Source organism: Monodon monoceros, unplaced genomic scaffold (genome assembly GCF_005190385.1).
Source record: "Monodon monoceros isolate NGI ecotype Baffin Bay Population unplaced genomic scaffold, NGI_Narwhal_1 Super_Scaffold_3, whole genome shotgun sequence".
Taxonomy (NCBI): domain Eukaryota; kingdom Metazoa; phylum Chordata; class Mammalia; order Artiodactyla; family Monodontidae; genus Monodon; species Monodon monoceros.
The window spans coordinates 58348394-58370019 of NW_021703780.1; the positions used below are offsets into that span (position 1 = coordinate 58348394).

Sequence of the window (21626 nt, forward strand, 5' to 3'; positions counted from 1 at the left end):
CATGACTCTTTTGGAATTATGGTTTTCTCAGGGTATATGCCCAGTAGTGGGATTGCTGGGTCATATGGTAGTTCTATTTGTAGTTTTTTAAGGAACCTCCATACTGTTCTCCATAGTGGCTGTACCAATTCACATTCTCACCAGCAGTGCAGGAGTGTTCCATTTTCTCCACACCCTCTCCAGCATTTATTGTTTCTAGATATTTTGATGATGGCCATTCTGACTGGTGTGAGGTGATAGATACCTCATTGTAGTTTTGATTTGCATTTCTCTAATATTAATGACGTTGAGCATTCTTTCATGTGTTTGTTGGCAACCTGTATATCTTGTTTGGAGAAATGCCTGTTTAGGTCTGCCCATTTTTGGATTGGGTTGTTTGTTTTTTTGATATTGAGCTGCATGAGCTGCTTGTATATTTTGGAGATTAATCCTTTGTCCGTTGATTTGTTTGCAAATATTTTCTCCCATTCTTAGGGTTGTCTTTTGGTCTTGTTTATGGTTTCCTTTGCTGTGCAAAAGCTTTGAAATTTCATTAGGTCCCATTTGTTTATTTTTGTTTTTATTCCTGTTTCTCTGGGAGGTGGGTCAAAAAGGATCTTGCTGTGATTTATGTCATAGAGTGTTCTGCCTATGTTTTCCTCTACGAGTTTTATAGTGTCTGAGCTTACGTTTAGACTTTAATCCATTTTGAGTTTATTTTTGTATAAATGACTCTACTGCCCAAAGCAATCTACAGATTCATTGCAATCCCTATCAAACTACCAATGTCATTTTTCACAGAACTAGAACAAAAAGTTTCACAATTTGTGTGGAAACACAAAAGACCCTGAATAGCCAAATCAGTCTTGAGAAAGAAAAACAGATCTGGCGGAATCAGGCTCCCTGACTTCAGACTATACTACAAAGCTGCAGTAATCAAGACAGTATGGTGCTGGCACAAAAACAGAAATATAGATCAATGGAACAGGATAGAAAGCCCAGAGATAAACCCATGCACATATGGTCCCCTAATCTATGACAAAGGAGGCAAGGATATACAATGGAGAAAAGACAGTCTCTTCAATAAGTGGTGCTGGGAAAACTGGACAGCTACATGTAAAAGAATGAAATTAGAACACTCCCTAACACCATACACAAAAATAAGCACATACACTTTTAAAAAGTCAGTTCTCACCTCATTGTACTGAACAATTATTTATTTTTTTCTGAACAATTATTTATTAAATCTCTGTAGTATTTATAGACTATAATTTTTCTGCTTTTTTTAGAATTAATGTTTTTTTTTAAAATAAATTTATTTATTTACTTTTGGCTGCTTTGGGTCTTTGTTGCTGCGTGTGGGCTTTCTCTAGTTGCAGCGAACGGGCTACTCTTTGTTGCGGTGCATGGGCTTCTCATTGTGGTGGCTTCTCTTGTTGTGGAGCACGGGCTCTAGGCGCACGGGCTTCAGTAGTTGTGGCACGTGGGCTCAGTAGTTGTGGCTCGTGGGCTCTAGAGTGCAGGCTCAGTAGTTGTGGTGCACAGGCTTCATTGCTCCGTGGCATGTGGGACCTTCCCTGACTAGAGCTCGAACCCGCGTCCCCAGCATTGGCAGGCGGATTCTTAACCTGTGCGCCACCAGTGAAGTCCTTTTTATTTATTTATTTATGTTTTTAGTTGACATATTTTCATTGTGTAGTGGAGAGCTTTTTGTCTTTATTGAAGACCCTGCCTGTGATGATACCAAATTTTTTCATGCTGGTTGCCTAGGGTAGCAGCAGCTGCTTCACACTTGCAAAGAACGGCTTGTCAGAGAGCACCCAACTCTGCAGAAAGGCAAGAGAAGAGTTGTTGCTTTCAAACAAGAAGACTAGTTTTGGTTGTATGGATGATGTGTGAGGACCTTTTGCGTTTGGATCCTGTACCTGTAGGTGCAGTGCACCTGTAGAGTTTCCCTTTGATGTTTCTCAGAGAGCTAAATCATACAGTCCCAACCACCTGGATTTCACCTGGTCTTCTGTTTACAAGTCCTGCATAGTGATGAGCCAGCATCATATTGTTAGTGCTGAACAAGAAAGGCTATTTGTAGAGTATCTGTATTGAGTGAAAGGCTGACCTAAGACAACCTTCGCAAGGGGTGTGCCAGGGCCCGGGGTATGCCATGACCCAGTCGCAGGGCTGCCCCGGTGCTCTGGGTCTTCAGGTCAGCCACAGTGTGGGGCCTGTCACAGCTCTCAGGCCTATGTCCTGCTGTGAGCAGCCTCATTTGTTTCCAGAGAGTGACATATAAACATTACCCTGTACTCCCTGTGCCACGTTGCAAAAGAATTTGGGGAGCACTTGACCCTTTATATTGTTGGCAATTCTGAATCCTGTGTTTCTGTAGTCTTTTAAAAGTCTGTCCAATGAGCCTTCTAAATTTCTCACTCAGAAGGCACCATTCTCTATTCCTACAGAAGAAGTTTATGTCTAAAGAGTGAATCTGTGTTAGGAGTTAAAGCCAAATTCAGATAGTTGTTTCTTTTCTGGACCTTTGATACCAAGTGGGAATATTGTATACTGATTTTATCCTTTCATTAGATTGAACAGATTGCATTTCCTTTTTTTTTTATGTTGACTCTTGCTCATTGATGTGGCATGTTTTCAGGCTACTTTCTCTTCTTGCCAACTCTTTATTAAATTCATCTGAATTTCTTCATATTGAGGGAAAAAATCTAGTGAGATGGAAACAGATAACTGATGGCCTATAACCTTTTTATTTTAAAATGGTTAGACACTAGGTTTAGAAGTCAGTTTATTTTTTTTTTTAGTCTACAAGCAGAATTCAATGGATTAATTTTTATAAACTTTTTTCTTTGTTTTCCTTGCATAATTAATACTTGAATATGTTGTCTTTGTATTAAATTCCAACACTGTGATCAAGAGGTCCCCTGGGCTTCCTCATTCCCCACCACTGCTGCACAGGTCTCTCCCCCAGGGCTAATACTTCTTATTATTTTGGTGGGTGTCCTTCCTGAACTTTTTGGGGGGCTATTTAAATTCAGTATGTATATACTGAATTTAAATAGCTTTGCTTTGTGGTGGTCAGTTTTTTAAAAAATCATAGATAGTATCATTGGGTATGTGTTTTTCTGAAATTTGCCTTTTCATTTATCAAAATTATTTGAAGATCTTTTTGTATCAGTATTTATTCACACTCTTGGCAATATCTTTGCCAAAATTACGGATGAAAATGGGATTTCATTTCATTTTGCATTCACTTATCTACTGATAAGCTCGAACCTCTTAATATTTATTCACTAAATTCAATAGTAAAAGGTCCACAGCCTTCAACCGTCAGTTCTACTTCTAATTATCTGTTCAAGAGAAAAACTCATATATACACAAAGATTTCTGCCTAGGCAAATAATTTTTAAAGTGAGAAAAATGGTTTTAAAATTAAGTTATGTTATAGCTGTAATAAACACAACTATGTAAGGGTTTGAAAGGGCAAGATACATTTTGCATACTGCTCTACAAAAATATCCTAATAATTTTGTAAACGGAAATTGTTTATCACCCCCAAACCCCATTTAAATACCACTTTGCCTTTTGTAGGGTCTCTTTCTGTATTCACTGTCCTCTTCTGTTTGCCTTTTCTCTTGAAACAGGACCTTAAAATGAGAGTTGTCCCATGTCGATTTTGGCTCAGGCTCCAGAGGTCAAGAGCAAAGCATTAAAGGCCTGTTTCCACCCACCCGCTCTCTTCTCCCCCACCCCTTCTAAAGGGAGGTGCTAGATCCCACAGGCCCTAGCAACCTGTGTGCATTTTGCAAAATCCATTCATATACCTTGAAGCGGGGGATGGGGGAAAGGAAGTTTTTTATTTCCCTAAGTGGATTTTCTTTTTTTTCAAAAACGAATTTTAAGTGCAACATTTCAAAATGGGTAATACATTTCTATTTGGGGGAAAAAAACAATATAAAAAGATAATACCGAGAAGACCTGTTCCTTCCTCTCCCCACTGTGGTCTTTCCTCACCTTCCCATTATATCCCTTACGGCTGACTGCTTTATTCCTTTTATGTCCAAAGGCAAACTAACGTGACTGTGTGTTTTCTCATCTCTCCCTTTCACACACAAATAGCATATTATGTATGTTTTTCTACCCTATGACTTTTTTCCCCAATTTTGTTTCTATGTCGATACATAGAGAGCTTCCACGTTGTGTTTTACAGTTATAAACTCTTCCATTGTATAGATATACCGTACTTTGTCTCATTAATGTCTAATGGATAGACTTGAGTTCTTTCTAATCTAGTGATAGAGCAAAGAATGAATAATCTTATATTCATACTTCATTTTGTATGTATGCATGTATGTCTTACAGGCTAAACCCCTAGATATGGTATTTGTGTATCAAAGGATAAATGCACTTAAAATTTGTTTTTAAGTTCGGCCAAATTGCCCTATGGTGGGGACTTTACCATTTTGCATCTCCAAAGGACATGTTTGAGGATGCCTGGCCCCCTACAACCTTGCTATCAGAATTTGTTGTTAAACTTTGGAACTTTGCCAGGGTGATGAGAGGTTATTTCATTGTAATTTTAATTTGCATTTTCCTTTTCATGAGTGCAGTTGAGTATTTCTTTATATGGTTAAGGGCCATTTGTATTTTGCTTTTTGCTCATGTTCTTTGCCATCAGTCCTTGGTCTTGGCAATGCCACCCTTCAAACAGAAACACCTCCTGCTTGGCTTTCCATTGCACAAATACGTTACAGGCCACTAATCCGTTTTACTTCTAACAGTGTCTGCACTATTCCTATTTTTTTTTTGCTGTCGTGAGTAGCGTGACCATGGCTGTTACTTTGTATGCTACTTGTGAATCCATGTACGTGTCTCCATTGTGTATCCCTTCTAGAATGGAAATACTGTCTCACAGAGCTTGTGCTTGCCCAGATCCATTAGATACTGCCAAGCAGTTTTCCAAATTGGTTGTACCAATTTACATTCCGACTAGCATTGTTCACAAGGTCTGGTTGTCATGTAAGCTTTTAATTTTTTTTTTTTTTTTTTTTTGCGGTACGCGGGCCTCTCACTGTTGTGGCCTCTCCCGTTGCGGAGCAACAGGCTCCGGACGCGCAGGCTCAGCGGCCATGGCTCACGGGCCCAGCCGCTCCGCGGCATGTGGGAACTTCCTGGACCGGGTCACGAACCCGTATCCCCTGCATCGGCAAGCGGACTCTCAACCACTGCGCCACCGGGGAAGCCCTAAAATTTTTTTTTTAAGTCAGGTTTATTGAAGTGTAAGCTTACATAGAGTAAAATTCACTCATTTTAGGTACGCAGTTCTCTGAGTTTTGAGAAACATACACAATCATGCAACCACCACCACTATCAAGATAGAGTATTTCCATCATTCCAAAGTGTTCCCTCATGCCCCTTTGAATGTTAGCTTATAAAAATTCTGTTTGCCTGGAGAATGATATGACCAGACTGATTTTAAGTTTCATTTTAGTTTTTAAAATTTATTTTTTAAGAGTTAATATATAACACATTTCAAATTTCAGTATTTGAAAGAGTTTACATAGAAAAGCATATTTTCACCCCAGGAGATAGCCACCCTTTGACCAGTTTGTGTGGACACAGTGAGTCCAAGTCCCCTTTGTCCCTCGCTAAGGCTGGACATTTGACCAGTTTGTATATTATCTTTCACATATATGGTAGTATGTCGACTGCACCATTCTATACTCCTTTTCAAAAATATGTATAACAGCTTTATTGAGATATAATTCACATACCATCCGTACTTTTTTAAAAAACAGATACATAGTATTACATTTTATGAATATTCCGTGTTTATTTAACAAGTCACCTTTTGGTGAACATTTATGTTTTTCTAATCTGTTGGTATTATAAAACAAGGCTACAATTATAATGAATTAATTATTCATCACGTGTGTATATATATATGGATAAGATAAATAATGAGAAGTGGAATTGCTTCATCACAGGGTACATAATATCATCTGGGGATCTTTTTTTTTTTTTTTTGCGGTACGCGGGCCTCTCACTGTTGCGGCCTCTCCCATTGCGGAGCATAGGCTCCGGACGCGCAGGCCCAGCAGCCATGGCTCACGAGCCCAGCCACTCCACGGCATGTGGGATCTTCCCGGACCAGGGCACGAACCCGTGTCCCCTGCATCGGCAGGCGGACTCTCAACCACTGCACCACCAGGGAAGCCCTGGGGATCTTTTAAATTAAAAGTCTAAAACCCAGGCCATATCCCAGGCCAATTAAATCACAATCGCTAAGGCTGGACATAGACATCAGTAGTTTTTGAAGCTCACCAGGTGATTACATCGTGCAAAGAAGAGGGTTTTCTTTTGCTCTTTCAATTGAGACCTGTTTCTCTGCCTTTTCATTTTGCTTAACTTACTCTGCCTCTGTAAATTTAGGTGAAACACTTAGAGGTTGCTGTCTTGAAGTGTTGTCCTTATATGGGAGTGTCCCTGTGTAGACTGCGCGTGCCCAGTGCCTTTCGTGGGAGATCTGGATTTGACGTGGACCCAAGTCACATCAGTGAGTGCTGGCAGCTCTCTCCTAGGTGGGGGTGGAGCTGGAGATGGAGGGGCTAGAGCTGGCACCAGGTGTGAGGCAGGACCACCCCTCTGCTCAGTGGCTATCACCACCTAACAGGGGCAGGGTCTGATCCCAGGTTGTAGAGCAGAGGCCCTAACGGTCGGGCCGGAGCTGGCTCTTTGCCTTTAAGCAGGGGCCTCCCCTGCTCCGTGCCCTGGGACCCTTGCCCCAGAGGGGGCAGTGCTGAAGTAAGGGGTCCCGTGGGGGCTTTTGGCTCATGTCAGCTGCAGACAGAGGTTCGATCTGTCTCCAGTGCGCCTCCTGCAGAGGCACCAGCAGTTGTTTCCCTTGCTCTGCTTAGACACAGTGAGTCCAAGTCCCCTTTGTCCCTCACAGCCGCTCACTCCCCTAGAGCAGTCCTCAGTTTGCGCTCTCCATCCTGCCTCGGGGACAAGCCAGCATGCACCTGTGTAGGCGTGGAGTCCAGGCTTCCCACAGCCCTCCTGTTGGTCCCAGTGGTCCTCCAGCCAGCCAAGGGGGCTCATCTCCCCTGTGTAGGACCCCAGGGTTGGGGCCCAATCTGTGGCTCACAGCACTCCCTCCCCAGGGCGGGTCTCCACCCGTGTATCTTCCCCTTTCCTCTGAGTTCCCTCCCAGTGGCACAGGTCCCAGGCTGATTGCTTTTCTTCCCTTCCTACCCAATTACTTGTGGATCTTTATCCCAGCCTTAGTTGTACAGAAATCTTTTTTGCCAGTTTCCAGTTAGTTTTCAGTGAGAAGTGTTCTTCATGTGGATGTATTTTTGATGTGTTTGTGGGGGAAGCCGAGGTCCACATCCTCCCCCTCTGCCATCTTGATAGATCTCCCACTGTTGTTAACTATTTTTTGAAGGTAAAATATCTTACATTCTTATGGAAGATTTTATAGATGGATGTGTTTATGTTATACTGTCTGGTTGTAGGGAAATCCGGAGTGTATACACATGTATTAGGATGTCTGTCTGCTTTCCTTGTAAACGATTTTTTGATTTGTGACCCTGTTGAGTTTGTGACCCCTGGACTTTAGACAGGATGCTTATTTCAACAAAGGAATCTCTTCTCATTCAAATGAGAATCTCATTCTCATTCAACACAGATGTGAATTCATGGTTACATGAATACTTAGCAGCTATTTCGGGGTCAGAAGTGTATGGTTTCAGATTGCTTTTTTGGTGTGACATTTACAAGGCTACCACTTAGAGTTTATTGTACACCTTTAAAAGTAGTGGTTCCCCAGTTGTGTACAATAGAGTGCTGGTAAATCCTAGTAGGGGTTCAGTAAAGCTTTTTGTGTTTCACAAGGCATCCTCATCTGTAGGCTTTCCCTGGTTGTCTAAAACAGAGATTCATAAGCTCTGGCCCACAGGGCCAGGGCCTGTGAGGTAAGAGTGGTGGTTATGCTGTTAAAGAGTTGTGCAGCCTAAGCGGGCTTCCCTGGTGGCGCAGTGGTTGAGAGTCCACCTGCCGATGCAGGGGACACGGGTTCGTGCCCCGGTCCGGGAAGATCCCACATGCCGCGGAGCGGCTGGGCCCGTGAGCCATGGCCGCCGAGCCTGCGCGTCCGGAGCCTGTGCTCCGCAACGGGAGAGGCCACAACAGTGAGAGGCCCGCGTACCGCAAAAAAAAAAATAAAAAAGAGTTGTGCAGCCTACAGACACAGACGAATTTGAGGCACAGAGAACTTGCGTCTGGCAAAGCCTAAAAATATACTTTCTAGCCCTTTTCAGAGCATGTTTCCTGACTGCTGAACTGAAGGAGTACAACTTTTTTGTCTTTATTCATGAGAATAGAGAAATATTAGAACATTAGCACTATATGGGACTTTGGGGAGATCATTAAAATGTACATTAACAAAAAATTACTCTTGAGATCAACACACCAGGAAATGACTGCCCTCAAAGAGAGGGTGTGTTACACTCACAGATTCCGGAGAGGAGGGAGCACACCACGCCACGGGCAGCCACGTGGGGAAGCAACAGAGGCAGTCGGGAGGCAGAGGAAGGAAGAGGAGAACATGGGCCAGAGCCTTTGTTGTAGTTGACAAGGGTAGGAGTGGGTGAGCAGGCTTAGGATTGGCTGCTTGAATCATTTCAGTGGGCTCTGAGGTGTGGGGTTTATCTCTACTTAGCTGGTACCTGGCCCTGGGATGGTCAGGGCAGGGAAACAGTGGCCTGGAGTTTAAGAGCTCCATATAAAGGAGGCTGTTGGGGGTTTGGTTGGCTTGCATAGGAAAGGCAAGCTCAAAGGAGAGTAGTTTGCTATCTCTGGGAACTGTCTGGCCCTGGGAGGGGCCTTCCCCCCAGAGTTAGTAAGATCTTAAGATGTCAAAGAATCAAAAGTACAGAATAAAAAGACATGATTAGTATCCTGGGCCGATGTCTTCATTTTACACATGAGGAAAGTGAGGCCCCAGAGGGAATTTGTGTGCCCCAGACGCCGTAGTCAATGCGAAGAAGATCAGGTTTCAGATCTAGACCTCCCAGTCCCCTGTTGTTTGTACTTATCCAGCAGAGCCACATTTTAAAAGACACCCAAGTGAATATCACAGTGGATTTTGAAATAGGATTGTTTTAAGTTTCTTTGTGTCACATTTACCTGTAAGAGTGGTCCAGTTCCTCAACATACTTGTCTTCAGTGTCGTGTGGATCTGATAATAGCACACGCGTGATTCTCCTTTGTTTCCCTCTGCCATGATCGTTAGGTTCTGGCACTCCTCTCTCTCTGTTTTTATCATTGAGGCAACTCTTGGCACAGTTCTGGTTAGTAATATCCTGGTTGCTGACCTGTGCCTTCCCTCACTCTCCTGGATTTTGAACCCTCCTCTGCTCATGACTTAAACCACACTTACAGGGTTGAAATCCTTCCTTATTATGTTAATTATGATATAACGCATCATCCTGTCTCCTACAGGAACTAATGTAAGTCTTTTTTTAAAAAAAATAAATTTATTTATTTTATTTATTTATTTATTAGTTTTGGCTGTGTTGGGTCTTCGCTGCTGTACGCAGGCTCTCTCCAGTTGCCGTGAGCAGGGGCTACTCTTCACTGCGGTGCGCGGGCCCCTCACTGCGGTGGCCTCTCCTGTTGCAGAGCACGGGCTCCAGAGTGCACAGGCTTCAGTAGATGTGGCGCGTGGGCTCAGTAGTTGTGGCTCGTGGGCTCTAGAGCGCACGCTCAGTAGATGTGGCACACGGGCTCAGCCGCTCTGCAGCATGTGGGATCTTCCCGGACCAGGGCTCGAACCCGTGTGCCCCGCACTGGCAGGCGGACTCCCAACCACTGCGCCACTAGGGAAGCCCCTAACGTAAGTCTTTACGTAAGCACTCATGGAATAGGTATTAAATAAATTCTCTCCATCCATCCCAGTCTTCTGATAGAATTATGGAAGGACACCAATCTAAAGCCTTAGGAGTTTGATCCAAGGCATTCTGTTTTCCTTAGTGCTTTGTGAGGAAGATCAACAGTAATTGATCCAAATCTGTTTTGGTGTTTTTTTAAATCTTTTCAGGAAATAAAAAACTCTTATGTGAGTTTTTCCTGGTGCAAGTGGTAGTACTACTTCTGCTTATTTTCTTCTATTATCTTGTTCATCATCACAGAGATTTCCCCTAAGTTCCTGGTGACTTGGTACACACTTTATTGCCTAACCTTACTGTATGGGGATCAGTTGGGTCCATTGAGACTGTTTATCTCGGTCCTTAGAAACAACTTAATCTCTTGAATCTGTTTTCCTATAGCAACCCTGTATGCTGGAGGCTTACTCACTTCAGTTATCCTCTTCTGATTCTCATGGGACCAGTGACAACTTTCCTTATGGAGTGGCAACCAGGGCCTGGCCAAGAGCCCAACATGCTGATGTGTCTTTGGTCACATGGTGCCTGGGCTTGAGCCACTCACTTGTCGTGTTGGAAGCCAGCATTTAGTTGAAGTCTTTGGTCAGAGCAGTCCCTGGCGTTTGGGGGGCTACAATCAACAATAATTCGCAGTTCCTTCCTTCTTTATTTAAATAGATGTTAAGGGATTTTTAACAGAATGCCGCCTAACATTTCCTCTTGAAGTAGTCCCTTACTTGCCCACAAGAAAGTTCGTTTCTTTTCTCTTCTTCACAAAGTCTCTTGAAGGTTTACAGTTCATTTCCATTGTAGAATTATGGAACTTCAGGGCAGAATCAGCTTTGATATTTTTCTACCTATAGGAAAAGTTAGTATTATTCATTCATTCATTGAGTCACCTCACAAACAGTTGTGTTCTCTGAGTTGGACAAAACATACACGGTCCTGATTTTCATGGAGCTTATGAATGCATGGGGGTAATAGACAATAAACAAGGAAATCAGTTTAAAAAACCCATGATTTCAGCTAGTGATGTAAGTGGTGTACAGAACAGTAAAGCGGGGTTAGAGAATGGAGAGTGATGGGCTGGGGTCAGCTGTTTTCAAGAGGGTGGTTAAGAGCTTCTTTGGGAAGGTGACAACATACAAGATTGAGGTGACGAGCTGCATTAATGCTAGCTTCATTATTAGAGAAGCAAGCCTCTGATTTTCTGCAACTTTCAGCTGAGGGGAATAACAACAGTGTCAGGTGCTGCTGCGAGTGTAGGTAAGATGAGGATGGAGAACTAACCGTTAGAGCTGGCAAGAGGAGTGATTTCTTAGGGGTTATTTTTGGTGGCATTCAGGGGCAAAAGCCTGGTGGAATTCACTGAGAAGGGAATGGTGAGGTGGAGACAGGGAACATCAGTAATTCTAAAGAGAGTTTTGCTATAAAGCAGAGCTGGAAAATGGGGAGCTGGAGGGAGATACAGGATCAAAGCAGTTTTGTCGTTCTGAATATTTTAGTGATGTTTCTATGTTGATGAGGATGATCTAGTGCAGAGGTTGGTAAACTACAGCTTAGGGGCCAAATCCAGCGCACCTGCTTTGGTAAATAAAATGTTATCAGAACACAGCCACACTGATTCATTTATTTATTGTTTGTGGCTGCTTTTGTGCTACAGTGGGAGAGCTGGGTAGTTTTGAAAGAGACCGCATGACCTGCAAAGCCAGGAGTATTTACTTCTGGCCCTCAACTGGAACAATTTCCCAACCCTTGATCTCATAGGAAGGGTAAAACTGATGAAGCAACAGGGTGAGCAGTGCCTTGTTAGACTGATATCCTTGCCTCCTAGAGGGGTAGCCCCCGCAATGCTCCCTAAGGGAGAGGTGTTAGAATCCAGTGCACGGGCGCAGGGGTAATTGAGCCCGGAAGTTAGGAAGTGATGCTCTGCCTCTGGGATGCTTGAAAGTGGTGCAATTAGTAGTCATAAAACTGTCTAGAAACTGGGTGCCTGAGGGGGGATTAGAAAAGAGTTTGGAAGTGATGAGGTCATTGAATTGAGTGGTCAAGGTACTGAATTCTTATTTGGGTAACTGGAAACTATGTTCTGTATTCCTATTTTTAGACTATTTATAAAAACGAACTACTAAAGCCTCAATGTTGTCTACATATTTCTGTTTGGGGCTGTTGCCATTTGTTACTATCCTCCGTTTCCTACTTTCAGATAGAGAGTAAAATGATAACTATTACTGTGATTATTGTGGTCATTATTTTTTATGAGTTCCTCTTTTTATACTTGCGTTTTAAAAAATTATTAAGACATTATTTTCTCTATGGAAAATACGTTATATTTCCCTTATTAAACTGTTTAAGCATGTTCAGAATTACTATTTATTCTTAGCTCTTTGAGGTAGGACAGAGCTCAGTCCTCTCTGGAACCCTGCTTAGAGGTGTTTTTTAGCCTGGGTCTTCTACCTAGAATAGATATCTTCTGCCTAGAAACATATCTAACCATAGAATGTTGGTTAAATCTCAGGTGTACTATGTCCTTGGCCATAATTTATCACCTGCTCATTACTTGCTCAGACTTAAGCATTAGAGACACAGTTTGGGCCTGTGATTCTCCATGTCTTCCCTGGTGCAGCTTGATGGAACCTTGGAGTGGTGGGCAGTGTGTGCAGCCCATAGGTTCCTGGTCATCTCCTCCTCAGCTGTTCACTGTCAAGAGCCTTCGGCTTCGTGCGCCCCTAGACAGAGCCAGAGACTGTTCTGCAGACTCTGTGGCCATTGTAGAGATGACATGAAAGCACTGGGAAGATAGTACTGCTCACATACCACAGTTCTTTTAGCGCAAGAGTTTAGCCTGGGCTGTCAGAGTGTAATGCGAATTCTGGGACTGCATTCCAAGCCTCCCAAGTAGTTGAACACTGGGCTTAATTCAGTGGCAGGCTCTTCAATTCCCCAGTCATTATTAGGGAATGAGTCAGTCGCGTAGAGAAACCTTTCTCTGGGTTTTGTGCCAACAGTTTTATAGGTGTGAGTCCGCAGTGAGTTTTCCTGCCAGTTCTATGAGGAAGGGAAAGCTCTAAGTGGCCTGTGTGCCAGTAGAAATGAGACCTTCCCCTTGGACAGTTCTAGGGTGAGAGTGTCAGTGTCCATGGCTAGATGGCAGTCATGGGCATTGGTAAAACCAAAACCTTCAGTAGCTTTCGTAAGCCATTGCCATCTAAATATTGGTATCCTTCAGTGGAACACTTGATTTCTCATTTACATATAGGGTATGCCGTCAAAGCAATCTACTTTATTCTTTACCATAATAAACAGTTTTCCATTTCTTTATCCAGCCATCATAGGCATCATTATCTTTAGGATTTAAAAGGAGTATCCTTTAAATTATTTGTTTATTTAACATCAGATTAACATCTTCATTTAATTGGTTCGTTAAGGAATATGTCAAGATGACAGTTGAACCAATGGCCTCAGACCAGAATATTAATGTATGATATGTTTATTTTGACTGATGCATTTATTTACCTTTGCTTGGTGGGAGTTTCCAACTCTTCTTATTGGCATCTTTGATTTTTTTGAGTCATCAGCTAATGCCTTTTGGTTATTTTGTACTTGTAAAACAAATTTGTTTTACGTCTGATGGTGTTAAAATGTGCAGCACTGGGGACTTCCCTGGTGGCGCAGTGGATAAGACTCCACGCTCCCAATGCAGCGGGCTCGGGTTCGATCCCTGGTCAGGGAACTAGAGCCCACATGCATGCTTCAACTAAGAGTTCAGAGGCCCCAACTAAGGAGCCCACATGCCACAACTAAGAGCCTGCCTGCCACAACTAATACCCACCACAATCAAATAAATAAATATTAATAAATAAATAAATAACTAAAATGACTTGGCTGAAGAGGCCCACCAAGTCACTAAAAGAGCCTTCATTTAAAAAAAAAAAAATGTGCAGCACTGAAAATGGTGGCAAAAGGGAAAAGATAACATTGGCAATGAAACATTTCTATATTTCGTACTTATACAGTTATTAGGTCTCTTTATGAATCATAGTTAATTTAGGAACCTTTGTTTACTTGGTTATTACAGCCAGCGAACCATCATGGCATCCTAACTGTAGAAATAACAGCTAAACAAAGTCTTTTGATGTGATCGGTGTACCTTCTGAAGTCTGAAAGAATAAGTCCCCTGATAATTTTTGGCAAGATTTAGCCTCATATTTCTGTTGTCATGTTTGCACTTTCTTTTGGTGATTTACCAAGGTAATGGACCATTTTAGAATTAGCAATGTACTTATGCTGCAGACTCGTCGTTGTTGTTAATCTACTGTTGATGAAGCCAGGCGTTGTCTGAATCCATCACATACACCTGTCACTGTCAGTCATCTTTGTAGAACAAAGTGAAATCCAACCGAGTGGAATGTAACATGAGGCACAAAGCACAGATTACCAATTCAGTCCTCTTGTCTCAACACCAAACCCTCTTCCATGTCAGGTCTTCTGATTTTATATGATGACAGTTATTGGTCAGAATATATTACAGTGTTTGCTGTACAGACGGGGCCTTTGTCATGTAATTAAAGAGCATGAGAGCTGCCAGACTAAACAGTGGTCTGAGTTTCAAATAATGTTCTGAGACTTCCTTGGCACATTTTTATCACCATCTCGAACATGTGTTATTACTTAGCATTCTTTGCCATAGCTAGATTACAGAGGAAAAAAACCCAGGCAGTGAAGGAGACTAACCCTGGTTCTTCAAGGAGGTAAATGCCTCCGAGATACCTTGTACCCTCAGAATGCACCATTTTTGTGTGTGCATCTCTCTGCTTGTACTCATACATCCTGCTTAAACCAACTGTTTACAAAGTCAACATAATGGTCAGCTTTTACGGACAGACTTCATTAGTTACCTTGAAATTCTAAAGAAGGGTAGGCCCAAAGGGCAAATGGACAAAGAACTTGAAATAAACATGAAGAAAAAGAGCCCCCCTCATTAGTAATCAAAGAAAATTCCACTACGATGATAAAAAAAACATCAAACTGGTAGAGTTTTTTAAAAAAATAGCACTCGTTCAGAGGCTAGTGAAACATCCACTGTCATAAATTGGTACATCTTTTATGACAGGCAAACTGACAGTATGTATTAAACCTTAAATGTAGCCTTTGATTCCACTTCTAGGAATTCATCCTAAGAAAATAGTACAAGATATACACAAATACTTATATACAAGAATGTGCATTAAAACATGATTTAAAACAGCAACAACAATATTAGTAAAGACAGCTGGTGTCTGTCTTTACAGAGAGCTTTGTATGTACCAGGCAGGGCTGGGTGCTTCACAGGCACAACCTTATTTGCTCCTTACCATCAGGAAGGGAAGTAGGCAGTGGTATCACACGGGAGGAAAGTAACGCTTGGAGTTATGTGTGCAGAGCTAGGAAGATCGAATGAGAAGTTGAACTCATTTGACACGATTCCTTAACCATTACATTTGTTTTTTTCCCTAAAGAATACTAGTAAAAAGTGGAAAACAGGGTTTCCCTGGTGGCGCAGTGGTTGAGAGTCCGCCTGCCGATGCAGGGCACATGGGTTCGTGCCCCGATCTGGGAAGATCCCACATGCCGGGGAGCGGCTGGGCCCATGAGCCATGGCCACTGAGCCTGTGCGTCTGGAGCCTGTGGTCCGCAACGGGAGAGGCCACAACACTGAGAGGCCCGCGTACCGCAAAAAAAAAAAAAGTGGAAAACAGGGGTCCATCAATAGAAGACTCGTTAAATACAATGTAGGGTAGAAAAGTATACAACGGAATATTACTCAGCCATAAAGAAGAATGAAATAATGCTATCTGCAGCAACATGGATGGACCTAGAGATTATCATAGTAAGTGAAGTAAGCCAGACAGAGAAAGACAAATATCGTATGATATTGCTTATATGTGGAATCTAAAAAAATGATTCAAAATGAACTTATTTACAAAACAGAAATAGATCCACAGACATAGAAAACAAACTTATGGTTATCAAAGGGGAAAGGAGGGGAGTTTGGGATTAACAGATAAACACAACTATATATAAAATAGACAACCAACAAGAATCTACTGTATAGCACAGGGAACTATACTCAATATTTTGTAATAACCTATAAGGGAAAAGAATCTAAAAAAGGATATATATATATATATAAAATATATGTGTATATATATATATATATGTATAACTGAGTCACTTTTCTGTACACCTGAAACTAACACAACATTGTAAATCAACTGTACATCAATTAAAAAAAAAAAGAAAAAAAAGTTGACCCTAATAACAACAACAAAAAAAGTATGTACGTATGAGAACTCATACTTTAATTGATTATGTGATAACATGGGAAATGTTTTAAATACATTTAAAAAATCCCAGTATATGTAGGATGATTTGAGTTTTTCTCTCACCCTCTACTGTGATATAATACACCTAACGATCTATTAAAATAGGCGGATTCCAGTTCTAACCCCAGATCTATTGTTGGCTTTGTGAGTGAGTGTGAGCAGGTTGCTTCACCAGCCTAAGCATCAATGTTTTCCTCTGTAGAATGGACTCAGCTATGGTTATTACACATTAAACAAGGCATGGCTGTCCAAGCAACACAGAGTACATGTACAAGAAATGGTAGCTATTATTTTAATGATGAGGTTGGTCCCATGTCTTATATGAATGAAAAAACAAGGAAATAATACATTAAAACTTATTATTTTCTTAGAGTGCTGGCATTATAATATTTTATTTGTAATGCTTTGCTGTTCTCCCAAACGTAACATTCAGTGTATTATATTTTATGCCTCCGTATTTATATATTTTATAGAAAAAATTTTATATAAATAGCTACATACAATTATTATGGTTTTTAATAATTTTCTATAATCAAGAAAAAATACATTTGTTAAAACACATACACACAGAGACACAGGCTGGTGGTTCTTATCAAAAGTTAAAATGTGAATGACAGTCTCTAATCCATCTTACGGTTTTTCTGGTCAGCAAGGTAGCCTTTGGTTCAGTAGTTTCAAGTTGATCGTCACTCTCTATTTTTGCCTGTTAGTACCATAGTATCATGGATTGATCTTAGAAGTAGCCCCTGAAATGAGCTTGGGGATACTGAAATTATTCAGCGTAATGAAAGTACAGTTCATAGGAATTGGGACTGAAGCGAAGGTCTGAACGTCAAGGAGGTTGAGCTGAGTGTTAAGCTGTTCTTTTTGACCCTTTTCCATTCCACTCCCATTGACGTCCTTGCTTCCTACCTCCTGTGAACTTTTGAGACTTCCAGGTTTTCTTTTTCTTGCCAACTCTTTAAATGTTGGTGTTCCATGGGTTTCTGTCCTCAGCTCACTTCTTACTCCTCTTTCCAAACTTAACTCACTTCTTCTCCAAACTAGCCTTTCCCCCATACGTTAGCTTAATATTGTATCTTAGAGCAGTTAAAAATCATGAAGTCTGAAACTGATTAGCTGTGTACCTCGGATAAGGTTCCATGCTAGTGTCCTCTTCTATAGAATAGGTTACTCATTCTACCTCAAGGTAAGGATTAAGTAAGAGGTGAAGCCCTAAGCCCAGTGCATTATTGCATAGGAGCTTCCATAGATGAGATCCCTTGCTGTGATGTTTGTTGTTCTGGTGGCGGTCATGGCGGTGGCCTCCAGGTAGGACAAGTCAAGCACCTAGAGTCATTCTGAATTTCCTTCCTCCTCTGTCTCTCCTGCATCCAGTAGATTTTCAAGTCCTGTTGATACAACCTCGTTGGTCTTTTCCTATTTACTCCTGCTTTGGTTCTTATCACCTCTTATCTTGAAAGTGGTCATTGGCAGCTACCTGACCTTCCTGTTCCCAGTCCTTTTTGCATTCAGTCCATCCTCTCACTGTAGCCTGAATAATCATTGTAAAAAGGTAAAGCTGGTGATGGCATCATTTTGCCTAATCCTTCTCTTAGTGGTACCCAGTCACCTAGAGCAGGGACATGTGCTAACTCAGCAAACTTTTTCTGCAAAAGGCCAGATAGTAAATACTTCGGGCGTTGCTGGCCATACGGTCTCTTTTGCAGCTACTCTGTCATTGTGGTGTAAAAGCAGCCATTGACAATATGTAAATGAATGAGCATGGCTGTGTTCCAATAAAACTTTATTTATGGAAGCTGAAATTTGAATTTCATGCAGTTGTCATATGTCATGAAATATTCTTCTTTTGATTTTTTTCCAACCATTTAGAAACCTAACAACTTTTCTTAGCTCGTGGGCCACACAGATACTGGCTGGTGGCAGGGTTTGGCCTGTAGGGTGGAGTTTACCAAATAAGTTGAAGTTCTTCAGCATGGATAACAAGATCTTTTGTGATCTGCCCTGGTTTATTCCTCCAGCCTGATCTTTTTAAAAAATTATTATTATGTTTTAATGCAGACTTTATTTATTTACTTATTATTTTTGGCTGCATTGGGTCTTAGTTGCGGCACACGGGATCTTTCCTTGTGGCGTGCGGGCTCTTTGTTGAGGTGCACGGGCTTCTCTCTAGTGGTGGTGCGTGGGTTCCAGAGGATGTGGGCTCTGTAGTTTGCGGCACACGGGCTTAGTTGCTCCGCCGTATGTGGGATCTTAGTTCCCTGACCAGGGATTGAACCAGTGTTTTCTGCATTGCAATATGGATTCTTAACCACTGGACCACCAGGGAAGTCCGCAGCCTGATCTTCTGTTACCTTCTCCTTACTTCTTCCACTTATTCAATAAACTCACCTTTTCTCTGTCCTTAATGAGTCATCATGTTTTTGCTTTCTCTCATGCTGTTCCCTTTGCCCAGGGCACAACTCATTCTTAGCTGTCCTCCCTCCCCTTCGACCCTGTCTTCCATCCACTACTTGTAGATAACCTACTGCTCTTTCAAGGTTCAGCTCGAGCAGAGCTTACTCCGTGCAGTGAGGACACTCATGTCAGCTGCCTGGGTTTATATCTCAGCCCCACTTCTTGTCTCTCGATCATTTCTTTGTCTCTCAGTTTCTCGTCTGAATAAAAAAAGGAATTCATCATCATCCCTGTGGTTTCTCTTCGTTAGAACCCTCTGAGCTAGCACGTGGACAGCACTGGGAATCATGTTTTTCACATAGTTATTGTGCAATCCACGTTTACTCTGCATCTCAGATAGAAGAGACTATTTCTGTTGTCCCTTCTGTACCCTTTATAGACATCCGTCATAGCACTTACAATACTTGATATGGCTCTCGGCCCAGTGCATTGCATTCAGTAATAATAGGTACTCAGTAAATGTTTATTGGGTGAATGAGAGAGAAAAGGGAGAAATCTTAGCTTGACTTTAAGTGGATTCCAAAACAAAAATCTCTTGCACGTTACTAAGTAACAGGACAAAAAGGAGCCACAGAGAATAAGGTTCATTAAATTGAAAATAAATTTTAAAATATCTTATATACAATGGCTGTTTTTTAGTATCGGGCTCATGTCCATAGGAGGAAAGAAATGCCACGTGGACAGTCTAGTGGTCCTCTTAGGAACCTGGAGCCAATCCTTTCTCTTACTGATTTGCATTTCTTTCTGTTCCTTCCCCTCCCCAGTCCTGCAAGGATGAGCACACTTCTTACCTGTGGTTTCAACATGTGGAGCTGTGGGACCAATACAGAATCATGTCTTGGAGAAAGTGCCAAGGATTCAGTGAATTATTAGAGTAAGGAGGCCAGCTGCAGAGCCACGGGGTTCAGAAGGACAGAAGGTGAGGGCTCAGGACCCAGGCAGAACAGAAAGCACTGGGCTGGATGTGGGGAGGCAGGGCCAAAGCCCTTGGCTGGTTAACAAGAGCGTTGTTGCCTGTGCAGGGACGGTTTGTGTAAAGCCGAGGACAGAACGGGACTTTCAGGCATATCACAGCATCTAGAATTAGAAGGAGTCAGAGATGTCTTGTCAATGAGCGATACACTGTGTGGAGAGCCTCTTGACTACTGTTCTTCCTTCTCACCTTCTGTACTTTCTGTGATAGAAACATTCTGTTGCCTGGATTCATTCAACAGATGTGGATTATCACAGGGCTGTATTGGGCATCTATTGAGGTAATAGGTAGAAAAGCATGTTTGAAAGTTGCTAATGTAAAGTTCTTCTATTTCCACCTAAAACCTCCTTTCTATTGGAAATCGTTTGCTTTATACATAAGCAAAGTGTCTCTTACTGAAATTCATATCTTTTTCATCTTTTTTAAGCTCGTGTGCTAGCTTATTTCTGACACTTTCTCAGCAAATGAAGCAGTCAACTTTATAACTTGGATTAAGTTATTTTTATATTGTTTATGTTTTGTGACCACTGGGGTGCAAATTTCCTCAGGGAATAAGTAGAATGCCTATACTAAGGAGGATTCTGTAGATGTTGGTAAAAATGACTACATCTGAAATTCTCTGTGCTAAAGCTGCTCAAATCTTAACCCTGCCCCTTCTTTTGGGGAAAAATAAGTCTTTATATGTGTACCTTTATTGGTAAGACTTCTGCAGTTCTCTGCAAGAGGATTAGCAAGCATTGCAAGCAAAGGCAAACATTTCAAGGAAAAACCTTACAAATATTCTTGCTTTCAAGATAGACATAATATCATGCCATAAGTAAACATTATGAAACCATTTCCTTTTGAAGTTGTTTCACTGAACCACTAATCTGAAATGCAGCTTGATGTTAGAGACCTTTTATTTTAAATGACTGTTGTTGGTCCACTAGACTGGTAAGTTAGGTGAGCCATAAGAAACACAAAAGCTTTGTGTGTAGTCTAGCACTCAGTTATTAACAAATATGAAATCTAAAACTCCTAACCAACGTTGTTGGAAAGCTAACAGACATCCAGCATCTATTTTGGGTTTGTACACAAGTTGGCCAGAAGCAGCTTATTCAGAGAATGAAATCTGAATTATTAAAAAAAAAAAAAGGAGGCGGGGGTAAGATGGAATTGGGGTTGGGGGGAAGGTCAAGTTTATAGTGGGCAGAATTCTAAGATGACCTTCAAGACTCCAATCCCATCTTCTCTCAGTGATTCAGTTAAACACTAACTTAGTCCTGTTGTGAGGGGATATTGCAGATGTCATTAAGGTCCCAAACTAGTTGACCTTAAAATACGGAGATCATTTGGGTGGCCCTGACTAATCATATGAGCCATTTAAATCTGGTCTAGAGGTCAGAGACAGGTAAGCCAAAGAGATTCGAAGCTTGAGAAGGATTCTACGTGGAGGAGATTCTCCGTTGCCGGTTTTGGAGATGGAGGGAGCCACGTGGCAAGGAATGTGAGTGGCCTCTAGAACCTGAGAGGGACTCCTAGCTGACAGCCAGCAAGGAAATAGGGGCCTCAGTCCTACAACTGCAAGGAACTGAGTTCTGTCAACAATGATGGAAAATGGATCCCTTCCACCCTCCAGATGAGAATTTAATCCAGCTGGCATCTTGATTCCAGAATTTTGATACTCTGAGCAGGTAACTCAGCCATGCTGAGCTAGACTTCTGACCTACAGACCTTTGAGCTAATCAGCAGGTGTGCTTTAAGCCATGAAGTTTGTGGTCACTTGTTGTGCAGCAATAGAAAACGAATATGAGGCCTCTGTCATGTCTCCTTTGCATCCCTGTAGTAGCCTATTAACTGGTCTCTCTGCTTCTAGACCAGTGTTGCTCAAACTGGTGAAGAAACAGTTTTTGAAATTCCAGTGTGTTGCAGACCAGTACT

General features: G+C 41.9%; 1 protein-coding gene across 9 annotated transcripts in view; it reads left to right on the forward strand.

Moving 5' to 3' along the window:
• ULK4 (unc-51 like kinase 4) overlaps window positions 1-21626 on the forward strand; it is a 512654-nt gene that overhangs the window by 194112 nt on the left and 296916 nt on the right. Inside the window, exon 31 of one of the 9 annotated variants that reach the window (XR_003796601.1) lies at window positions 19498-19652. The exons of the other annotated variants lie outside the window; for them this stretch is intronic. The gene's annotated coding sequence lies outside the window, so the exon portion shown is untranslated. The remainder of the gene's footprint in view (window positions 1-19497; window positions 19653-21626) is intronic. 9 annotated transcript variants of the gene reach the window in all.